Source organism: Budorcas taxicolor, chromosome 2 (assembly GCF_023091745.1).
Source record: "Budorcas taxicolor isolate Tak-1 chromosome 2, Takin1.1, whole genome shotgun sequence".
In the NCBI taxonomy this organism is placed as follows: domain Eukaryota; kingdom Metazoa; phylum Chordata; class Mammalia; order Artiodactyla; family Bovidae; genus Budorcas; species Budorcas taxicolor.
The window spans coordinates 83,130,240-83,142,865 of record NC_068911.1 but is presented as its reverse complement, the minus strand read 5'-3'; positions in this window follow the sequence as shown (position 1 = coordinate 83,142,865).

The window sequence follows — 12,626 nt, the reverse complement described above, 5'->3', positions numbered from 1 at the left end:
CAATTAATGAAGGTAACTACATGAGAAAAACAACTTAAAAGATGAAATAAATTACCTTGAATCTCTCTATCAAATAATCAAAGATTTTTATAAAAGCAAGACTCAAAAATGCAATGCACAATCTACATTTTTTCTGTGGGACACAAAGAGAAGTAAAGCTTCTTAAAGAGATTTGAAAATGATTTCATTCCACATAGAAAAGTTCACTGTAAAAGTTTGATTTTGATAGGTACTTTTCTACTATATTGCCACATTATCTCCATATCAGGCATTTTCCATAGCCTTTGCCCAATAGCTCAGTTGGTAAAGAATCCGCCTGCAATTCAGGAGACCCAAGTTCAATTCCTGGGTCAGGAAGATCCCCTGGCGAAGGGATAGGCTACCCACTCCAGTATTCTTGGGCTTCCTTGGTGGCTCAGCTGGTAAAGAATCTGCCTGCAATACAGGAAACCTGGGTTCCATCCCTGGGTTGGGAAGATTCCCTGGAGTAAGGGAACAGCTACCCACTCCAGTATTCTTGCCCAGAGAATTCCATGGACTGTAGAGTCCATGGGGTCAAAATGAGTTGGACACGACTAAGCAACTTTCACTTTTTTTTTTCAAATTTTCAGGAGACAAGCAAATTTGAAGAGACAATCTATTTTCTTTGTTTTTTGCACATTTTAATTTCAAGTTTCCATGCCTTTTTGAGAACATAGCAGGGCATATTTTCCTATGTTGCTATGCCTAGTGTTTCTAAACACTGAAATTTTCTAAAGATTCTGTCACATAATAAACCTTTCAAGCCAGATTAAAAAATAATTGAGTCTACTGTTTAAATGTCTGCAACAAAACTATTAGTTTCCTGAAATAAAAAAGGGTGTACAGATAGCCTTCAGAGGCAACTTCAGAGGTACCCAGGCAGAACTGTGATCTCCAGCAGACTGTGTATGTGTGTGTAAAAGTGTGTAAATTCAATTAAATCATCAAGAGCACTTTGGATACTCCAAGTTAGTGGAGTTTCTGCCCATTTCTTATAAAGACTTTCCATAGTCATTTTTCTTCCCATTGATGAATTTACTGACTCTGAACACAAATGTTTCCCTTTATCACATCATCTTCTGGCTAAGTCTCTGGGTAACTGCTCTCCTAAGAGGCTGGCCTTTTCAAAGATAACTGAAATGTTTTAATCCTCATATTGCATCAACTGATCACTTCCAACAATTAAATTCTCATTTGAATACAATGTTTGGTAAGTCTCTCAGACCGTCTGAAACACTGACTCTGCATGTGACAGCAATCATACTATTCAAAACATTCTCCCCAATATGTCGCTAAGACGAAAACTACCTGGAGTATAGCCATTAATGTCAAACAGATTGTCACAAAAATGCATAAAAATCATCTTTGGACAAAGTACAGCCCAATGGAAAAACACCAGTTTTTATGTGCAAATATTTTAAATGTCTTTTTGGAATGTTTAAAGAATGAGTTAGCGAGGAATCTGTTCCTGGTGTCTCTCCATAACGGAGAATAACGTTATAATGAAAAGAGTTTTAGGGTTAAACGGTTTTTCATCATAGCACACTATAATTTTACTAAAAGATGCATTTGCCCCAGTTTCTAGTCAACATTATAAAGAAATGTTTAATTTCTAGCTTGGGCCGAGGGTTCTATTTAGCCTATCAAAGCACAGACCTGTTATAAACGCTGGGACTCTTGCCAGAACATTTTTTTCCCCTGCAACTCTTAGTAAAGATCATACCTCGAAAGCACTGTGCCTTGCTAACCACGCAGATTTAAGCTCCCACTCCCACCTACGGAGCTTGGCAGCAGCGGCTTTGGAGGTAACCCTCATCTCTTAAAACTCAGACTGAATTGCCACCACCAGTCCCTACCCTCCCACCACCGTCTCCTCATCCTTGCTCAGATCTCCGGAGCTCAGCACGGAGCGTCCCTAAAGCCCCAGCAGAGTGAACTCAGGGTGTCACCCAACTCCCAGCCCTGCGCACACCCACACTCTCCTACTCCCTCCGCTGCAAACTGCCCCCCAATCTGCCACTCAGCCCCCCTCAGCTCCGCTCTAACACCATACCCCCACGTCCCTGTAGCTTTTTCCCTCCTCCTAGTGGCTTCATCCTCGACACACCTGTCTACCCCGCTATCAGACGTCAGGTGCCCACGCTGCGCCCTATCCCACGCCTCTCTCAATCCAACTGGCGCTACCCACCCCTCCCCGAGGAAGGTCATTTCGCTCGGAGCACCTTCTTCCCCCATCCCTCGCCCACCCGCAAACAGCCCCCGACTTCCACCCGCGCGGGCTCGGAGAAAAGGGAGCCTGTGGTACCTGCCGAGAGTGCGGCGGCGGCGGCGAGCAGCAGAAGAGCCTGGCGGAGCGCGGCGCAGAGCGCTCGGGTCATGGCCACAAGGCGCCGCGCCCGGGCTGCGAGGCCCGGGAGAGGAGCGGCCGGGGCCGCGCGGGCCGCTTTGAAGTTCCCGGGGCACGGAAAGGCAGCGCAGCCCGGCACCCTTTTGAAGTGTGCGGTTGGCTCTATTCAGCGCCGGCGTCCCCCTCCCCTGCCTCCCCCATCCCCCGCCCCCCGCGGCTGGCTGTGCGCGGGGCTCCAGCCACTGGCCCCGCAGCCGGGCTGGCAGGGGCGGGGGGTTGGGGGGGGGGGGGGGGCGGGCGACAGAGCCCGCCCCTGCCGCGCCTCCGCCCCTGGGCTCTCCGGCAGCTGCCCGGGGCCTGGCGCTGCCCAGCAGGCGGGCAAAGGCGGCTGGTGGGAGAGGCAGTGAGATCGCCCAGAGGCGGGGCGGGGATGGGTAGGGAGCGGAATAAGAAAGATGGTGGGGTGGCGCGGAGTCCCCAGGACTGGGTACGCTGAGTCCCCAGGACTGGGTACGCTGAGAAGCGGATCGGGACAGGAGGGAAACCCCTACTGAGACTTTAGGAAAACTTAAACCCTGTGGCAGTTGTTTCCTGGTGGCCCCGCTCTGTAGTCTCCTACTGTAGATCCACGCGTCCAGGTCTCCTGACACTCACTTGTCGTCAGTGCCCTCCAGGTTTTCGAACGTGATTGAGCCCTGAAACACCCAGGCTGCACGCTCCGCCACGTCCTGGCGGTGGGCGCCTCTGTGGAAGGGCGCCCTCTGTGTTCAACTCTGGAAATAATCAGTTACCCCACTGCCTGGGTTCCCTGTGGCTGTGGTTTAACAGATTTCTTCTCTGATCTGGTGCCTTCAAGCAACTCTTCTCCCTAGCAACCCATCCTTCTATGAATGGCAACCGAAGGCAGACTACCTGCGCCAAGCAATGCGGTCGTCTGCAGTGCGTAATCCAGGTTTGGAAGGAAGCAGAGGACCAGTCCAGAGAAGACGATGGCAACCCACTCCAGTACTCTTGCCTGGAAAATCCCATGGACGGAGGAGCCTGGTAGGCTGCAGTCCATGGGGTCGCGAAGAGTCGGACACGACTGAGCAACTTCACTTTCACTTTTCACTTTCATGCACTGGAGAAGGAAATGGCAACCCACTCCAGTGTTCTTGCCTGGAGAATCCCAGGGACGGGGGAGCCTAGTGGGCTGCTGTCTATGGCGTCGCACAGAGTCGGACACGACTGAAGCGACTTAGCAGCAGCAGCAGCAGAGGACAAGTCCTACAGAAGATATTTGAGCAACTACAGTTTTAGTAATTGAAACACTGAGGGACAGAGTGGAATCATACACAGAGTTTAAGCAGAGGTGAAGAATGATATAAAGTAATATATTAGAAACTTGTTTTAGTGTTGTTTAAATCGCTGGGGCTTATCAAATGAGTGTTTCCCATGTGGATTTTGTTTGCAAGTATAAGGGCAGTCTTAGCAATTAATAATTAGCCTAAATTCAATCCATGTATATAGCCTGTACATTAAAGTAAGTAGGATTTTTTCAAATTTTTACTGGAGTATAGTTCATTTATAATGTTATGTTAGTTTCAGGTGTACAGCAAAGTAAGTCAATTATACATATACATATATCCACTCTTTTTAAAACTTTTTCCCATATAGGCCTTAAGAGACTATTGAGTAGCCTTCCTTGTGCTATATAGTAGGTCCTTGTTCTTCAGTCGCTCAGTCATTTCTGACTCTTTGTGACTCCATGGACTGCAGCACTGCCAGGCTTTCCTGTCCATCACCAACTCCCAGAACATGCTCAAATTCATGTCCATCGAGTTGGTCATGCCGTCCAACCATCTCGTCCTCTGTCGTCCCCTTCTCTTACTGCCTTCAATCGTTCCCAGCATCAGGGTCTTTTCTAACAAGTTGGCTCTTTGCATCAGGTGGCCCAGGTATTGGAGATTCAGCTTTAGCATCAGTCCTTATTTGTTACCTCTTTTATATATAGTAGTGTATATATGTCAGTCTGAATGGAATTATTTTAAACTGAAAAACACAGAAAGCCAAGAATCCAGTACTGGTGTTATTGCTGCTGTTAGGCGGCTCTTTGAAGAATGGTTGTCATATAAATTAATTGCTTTAGAGTAAGAGATATTACTTGCTTCTGCATCTAGTTTAGCACTAAATAATGCATGTTCTTTCTGAAGTCTATGAAAGACTTTATAGATGAAGTCTTTCATAGATGAAGGTGAAATGATGTATACAACTGACTTAATTGAAGAAACCACAGTATTGGGGGTGGGATGTTTGTCGGACTTTGAATGATACTGACAGTCTTGAGGATCTCACCCAGCCCAAACACCACCACCACTTTGCATGAATCAAAACATCCGTAAGCATAAAATGACTTTGTTCTCCTTTCACTCTGGATCTAAGTAAACAAAACAACAAAAAAAATGGAGATGTGGGACAAGCCTGAGCCCTTCCAGACACCCACAAAACAGATGCTTTTTTGAGAAAAGACAAGAAAATGCTAGGACACATTACATTTTGACTGACTTGGCTTGCTCGTTATTTGGTAAGTATACCCTAGATTGGAATCTATCATTGGATCATGAGACTTAGAGCCTAAAGTTTGGGGCCTGTCCTCAAAAGTAAATGGAACTTCTTTCCTCCTTATTTCTCGGAACTACAACGGGATTAATAAGAGTAGTGAATGTGAACATACTGTCAAACCTTAAGGCATTACACTAATGTCAGATATTTACCTTGCACATATTTAGTCTCTTAAATACAGTAAGCAGTATACCTGCAAGTTGGAAAACTCTCATCTTCTAAGAAAGCAAGGTTAGTATCCTAAGAAGTCTGATATTGAATGTCAATATTCTAAACAAACTTCTAAACAAATATTTTCCTCTTAGCCTAATGGTGCATTGCCCACTGTGGTATCTGCCAGCCTTGCCCACTGTGGTATCTGCCACCCACATGTGAATAGTGACCACTTGAACAAGTGCTGTAAGTATAAAATGCATGCTGGATTTCAAAGACTTGCTATGAAATAAGAATATAAAATGTATCAGTAATAATTTTTATATTATTTACATTTTGAAGTGATAATATTTTTGCTACATTGGGTTAAATAAAGTATATTACTAAAATCAATTTCACCTATTGCTTATTACTTTTTAATATAGCTATTAGAAATTTTTAAATTACATATGTGACTCATATTCTGTCTGTATTGGACAGTGCTGGTCTAATGAATCGTCTTCAAATGGCAAAAGATCATTATGTTTGTTTTGACTTAAGCACAGTATACAAAAGCCAAGACTTGTTAGGTAACTTGCCAGTCAACATGTGGCCAGCCAATGAAGGAAGGAGGAACTCTTGAATTCTTGGTGCAACGTTCTGTGATACAACAAAAAAAATTAATATTTCAAAGTCAAAATACGTTAGTTTACAGGATTATTTCACACTACACCTTCAAATCCCATTTTCCTCTGTCCTAAGTGCATATTCTCCTTCCAACATCAGTACTATGGCAGGTTTGAAGTAAAGTGTTAACTACTATCCAAATATTAAATTCCAATGGCTGGCAAAGTAAATATTTAGGCAACTGTAGAAATATTAGACAACTGTAAATATTTTTGATATGCTTTAAGAAGAGTTTCACCCTTATAATGTGCCCCAATTTTTACTTAAAAGAATATACTTTATTTGTATATGCACATAAACACACCTATGGAAATTAATCCAGTTTGAATGTAGTATCTTTTAAAATGAGCTATTATTCAAAAAGAGTATTATTAACAAAATACTCTTTGGAATGACTCTTGCTATTTAATATAAGCAGCATAAATGCATTGTTCAAAATGTGATATAATACAGTACATCTTTCACATTTTTGTATGTAACAGAAAAAAAATTACCTGTGAGATTTTTTTTTAATTTCACTGGAAAAAAATTTACATGAAAATATATTTCTCAAGATTTAACCTTCTCCCCACCCTTAATCATCTATTTGTACATATTCATTACCATAGCAACATTATATCATGACTCCTGGATTCTCATCATCAAAGGAAAACAAAAAAAACAAATAATTGAGAAGTTCATAACCCATCAGCAAAACAGACTTTGGGTGAGTAAATCTTATATAACCAATCTAAGCAGGTGTAAATTGTAAAGATTTGATACATTTGCAGAATAACATTCTGAATTAATAAGGCAGTTCAGTTCAGTTCAGTTGCTCAGTCGTGTCCGACTCTTTGTGACCCCATGAATCGCAGCACGCCAGGCCTCCGTGTCCATCACCAACTCCCAGACTTCACTCAGACTCACATCCATCAGGTCGGTGATGCCATCCAGCCATCTCATCCTCTGTCGTCCCCTTCTCCTCCTGCCCCCAGTCCCTCCCAGCATCAGAGTCTTTTTCAATGAGTCAACTCTTCGCATCAGGTGGCCAAAGTACTGGAGTTTCAGCTTTAGCATCATTCCTTCCAATGAACACCCAGGACTGATCTCCTTTAGAATGGACTGGTTGGATCTCCTTGCAGTCCAAGGGACTCTCAAGAGTCTTCTCCAACACCACGGTTCAAAAGCATCAATTCTTCGGCGCTCAGCTTTCTTCACAGTTCAACTCTCACATCCATACAAATAAATGTGAAATAACAGAACTTTGAAAATGACTACTGGTTGAGTGTGGTTGTTTAGGTATTTTTTTTTTATCATACAGGTTTCTTTTGTTATTATCCTTTTCAGAATCATGAATGCCATGCATCTTAATTTCTCATTTCATCTTGGAACATGAACTTGTCATTGAACAAGCATATGGTGAGGAGGCTTGCTATGATAATTTGTTATATACTGTCAAGGTCTAATCTTTTCTCATTTTTACTGCATTTTTCCTTCCCTAAACTCACATTCTCTCTAAAGAAGTGCATGAGACACTTGTCTCCACTCATCTTATCTCTTAATCCCAAAAATCTTTGCCTTGGGGAATCCTGATTTCATTTCACTTCTTCTCCTTCTCCTTCATCTGTTGTTGATTCTATTCCATGAAAATAGTCATGTGTTTTAGGACCTTTGTTGACATTCTACAATATGTACCTTCCAAGTGTATACCCCCATGGGACAGCCCAGGTCTCATAAAAAGAGAAAACTAATGACTCCCCTCTGTGGATATGGATAATAGGGGAATATCAAACAGTTTCTTAGCTCAACTGCCACTAATAAAAGCTTAAAGCCTTTTTTAAGATTCATACTATGTATTTTCATCACCTTCCAAAATGGTTGTACCCCTTCACTGATTTTCATATGCTTTTAATACTATTAATAAATAAGGCCTTTCCACAAACTCAAACTTTGTTTTCTCTTCTGCTGACTAATGTCAATGTGCTGAGCTGATGAGCTGCATTCAATACAGGCTCTATCTGTAAAAGGCAGGTCAGAGATCCAGTTCCAAGTAAGCAAGCCACTACTGTTTGGGTCACTTCCTTAGAGTGGGCCTATAATTATATTCTACCAGAGTGAGGTCACAGGAAATAGGAGAGTTAGATTATTCAGTACAAACCTATCCTTTCCTAAGTAAATGACTCAAAGAGGACAGATATTTTTAACCCCAGACAAAGAACCTGTTTTTTCCCCCTTATCACTTTCCTGTATCATCTTTTATATTCAATTGATCAGCAGTTTCTATGGATTCTAACTTTTATAAAAAATCTCTCATATTTTTTTCACTTCTTTCCATCTCACTGCAAACATCCGACCTCAGGTCATCATCTCCTTTAGCTTGAAATGTCAAAAATGCCTCCTCACTGGTCTGCCTTCCTTGAGGTTCATTCCTCTGCAATCTATTCTCATGGACCCATCAGTCAGAGGGATCTTTTTATAGCACAAATGTGATCATGTAACTGGGCTTCCCTAGTAGCTCAGTTGGTAAAGAATCTGCGATCATGTAACTGAGTGCTACCTAAGACATTGCTAGTTCTAATACTGGTAGTTCTGACATTAGCAGCAGAAATTAACTTGGCACATAATGCTGCTGCTGCTGCTAAGTCTCTTCAATGGTGTCCGACTCTGTGAGACCCCATAATGAGCACTGAATAAATACTTATTGAAAGAATAATGACATTTGAGACTCTCAACCATACTGCCCCAAACCTGCTTTTCCAAGTGTATGTCCATTTTTCTCCCTGCTCCCTATACACTAGCACTGTATTTGTTGAATGAATGACTTACCTCAATGACAGCAGTGTTTTCATAGCTAAAGATCTGCCCCTTTGTATTCACATTGCAAAACCAGAGACTGTAGTTGGGGTAAGTACCAATAATGAGAGTGAATACTAAAACTGAGCAAGAGGAGCCTTTTAGGCTATAGTCCATGGGGTCGCAAAGAGTCAGACATGACTGAGTGACTTCACTTCACACCTTAGAAGGGACCAAAGAATGTTCACTAAGAAACTCTCTGGCTTGGAGGCAAAGTCATCCCAGTAAAAGAAATTTGAGCTCTATATCAGGCAAGGTTTTAGCTGCAAATAAAAGAAACCTACCTTAATAAGTTTAAGCAGGAATTACATTTACTAGAGAATACTAAACAGCTCATAACTTCTGTAGAAAAGCCCATGAACTAAGCTTGGAAGTTACACAGACAGGGGCAGTATGGCCGTCCCGCTACCCTGCTGGACTTTGAGGTGCTCCACCTTGTGTCCCAGTGGACGCAGACAGTGCATCTGGCACCATCAACACCCCGAGGCTGGACAGAGGATGATTCTGCTAGGATCGCTCCTGATGCTACATGTGAACACTAACGAGCTTTCTTCACTCTAACTGCAGCGTCAAGGAAGGCTTGGGAACCAAGCACCTGGTTTTTATAGTGAGGGATAAGGATGCCTAAGGTAGAGAATTCCCTCCAAATAAGATGAATGTTCACAGGTGGTCCAAAAAAAATGGCGAGCTGGGAATCAGAAGCCTGGGATTCTAAACACACTTCCAGAATTCAGACAAGTTATTTAATCTTTACAAAGCTAGAACCAGAAATTCATGTTTCAGACCTTTTGTAAACCCTGCTGCTGCTGCTGCTAAGTCGCTTCAGTCATGTTCGACTCTGTGCTACCCCACAGACAGCAGCCCACCAGGCTTCCCCGTCCCTGGGATTCTCCAGGCAAGAACACTGGTGTGGGTTGCCATTTCCTTCTCCAATGCATGAAAGTGAAAAGTGAAAGTGAAGTCGCTCAGTCGTGTCCAACTCTTAGCCATCCCATGGACTGCAGCCCACCAGGCTCCTCCATCCATGGGATTTTCCAGGCAAGAGTACTGGAGTGGGGTGCCATTGCCTTCTCTGATGTAAACCCTATTTGGGCACAACTTTAGAACATTTTATATTCTTCATCTATAAAATGGGGAAATATCTCTCCAAGGTTTATTTTGTGAATGGAATACTTTAGATTATTATGCAAATGTGTTAATAGTTCTATTGTCACAAACTGGGAATAATAATATTTTCCCAAGCAAAAAATCTTTGATAATGAGATAAAAATTATGTGGACGTCTTTTTGAATTTTTAAAAAAGTTGGACAAACACAAGGAATAGAATTTTAATCACTTATGTGAGAAGGAAATAAATACTTAAATATAATTAAAATTACAAGGATTTAGTATTGTTGGTGGTGAAATTCTTTAGAAAATACTGGATGTTTGCTTTCCTATTCTATTATGATAATAAAGTTTATGTACAAATATTGGTTGCCATGCTTCCAAATGAAAGGGCCCACAGGATTGTGTTTGTTCCTTTCCGTTTGCCTGATTATCTGTCTGGCAGGGCCTTGCTTCTCCATGTTTTTCAAAACAAAATGTAAAACATAAAATACACAAGATAAAAAAAGATTGCAAATAACAAAAGTCCTAAAACTAGTTATCAAAATATTCACTTTCTCTCCCCTAAAAAGTAGGATTCTTGTTCCTAAACTCAAAAGTCAGGGATTCTTCTAAAACCTTAAAGGACAAGAAACCAAAAAGAACAATGATGGAAAGCATTACTGCCCAAAGCTCCAGAGGAACAAATTTGAGAGTGATGTGAAGGATGCTGAGAGATACCCCCCAAAATTTAAACTCAGTTACTTCCTATTGGATTATCTGTGATGCAAAGCTTTTACTATCCAGCTGCCAAGTAGGGTACTTGTCTTGTGATTGGGGCCCCACATGTGTTCTGGTCTTAGAAGTTCATAATGTCATTATCAAGCCACTCATTTCCTTCCAGGTGACTCCTACATTAGGATTATCAACTATATAGTAAATCATGACATGCTGGAATATGGGTACATTATTTTCTTGGTATGCCCCTTCTCCTTATCTATTGTACAGAGGTGTAACGTATGCTGATACTTCTATTTATGGATTCTCTGGGGATCAAATACTTAAGAAACTGTTGTAGTTGAAGAAAAATCAGCTAGTACTTGACCCATCACTGAAAACCAAGTCGGCTTATAGTTTATCACTTCCCACTCTTGCAAAAGTACTCATATCCAGTTGAAGGGAAGTAGCCTCACTTCAAGATAAGAGGCAAGGAAGCCCAGCTTGTCTTTGATATTTCTAGCCTCTCTTATTCCCTACCCTTTTGCCCTGTCCTCTACGAAGGGCTCCTAATCTCCCACCCATTCTTCCCATTCAAACAAGAAAGGTTCAGAAATTGTACTGTTCAGTTCAGTCGCTCAGTCATGTCTGACTCTTTGTGACCCTGTGAATCACAGCACGCCAGTTCTCCCTGTCCATCACCAACTCCTGGAGTTCACTCAAACTCACATCCATCGAGTTAGTGATGCCATCCAGCCATCTCATCCTCTGTCATCCCCTTTTCCTCCTGCCTCCAACCCTCCCAGCATCAGAGCCTTTTCCAATGAGTCAACTCTTTGCATGAGGTGGCCAAAGTACTGGAGTTTCAGCTTTAGCATCATTACTGTTATTGGTCAAAAAATATTTCAGAATGAAAAAAATTCTATCATTCTAGTATAATAGCTGAATATTTGTATATCATGCCTTCATGGGTGTTTTTTTTTTTTAAGAAATAAACTTTTTTTTCTTACATGACTTTCAGAAAACAGCAATGATTATGGGGAAAATCTGAGGGCTTATGGAGACACTTACTAGAAAAAGACTCTAAAGATATCCTTCAATTAAAAAATAAATTAATTAAAATAAATAAACAAAATTTTAAAATAAATAAAGAGTCCAGAATCTTGCTCAATAACTCAAGTCTAATATCTTCCAAGGTTTTGATAGAGAGAATATTGTCCTTTGGTGAAGAGGTAGATGGATAAACAACTTAATAAACCACTCTGTTACCACCACATGGGCCCAGAGAGTGGGGACACGGGGACCTAAATAGAAGAAAATGTTCACCTGTAATAAACCAGCTTAATGCGGAACACGACTGTTCTCTAAATTCCTAGTACTAAAGTTGATCCAGGGATGCAAGAGAGAATCAAGCTCCACTTTAAGCTCTGATATAATAAAAAGGGAAACCAAACCAGAAAGGAGGATACAACCAGGCAACACAGTTAATAAAACATTGGCTGTCCATGTTTTATCTCGTGGTCTCCTAGAGAGGCATTTCCAACCCCAGCTTCAGATTGACTTCCCTGTGGCCTGTCCCACAGAGTCCACTTTAGGGGGAGGCTGACCCCAGAGAGCAACAGACATTTCCGCTTGCCTTTCTAAAGCCCACCTTCTAAATGTTCCTTCTTCTCTAAGAATGCTCCTCTTCACCACATCATCAGCTCCAGGACTATCCAACTTTTTAAAGTGAGACCCTCTTTCTTTCCCCGCAGCTACACAGATGCGGCCTTACCACCTCACAGAAGAACCATATCAGAATCCAAAGCACCAAAAGAGACACACACTTAAGTGCACACACAGAGTAGTAAGGGACCCAATTCAGTACAGCACCAGACGTATCCATGGATGACTGATAGGTCTGAAATCAAAAGCATCAAATATGAGTTTTGCTGAAGAGGGTGGCCTGTCCCATTACCCTGAAGCAGTGATCTCTTAAGAGACCAAGCCCAGAGGGAGGCAGTGAAGTGGACAACCAGTTGTCATCTGTTTCCTCCAGGTCTGGGAAGACATATTAGCAAGTTTTTATGTCCTTAAAGTGAAAGTGAAAGTAGCTCTTGTCCAACTCTTTGTGACCCCATGGACTATACAGTCATGGAATTCTCCAGGCCAGAATACTGGAGTGGGTAGCCTTTGCCTTCTCCAGGGGATCTTCCTAACCCAG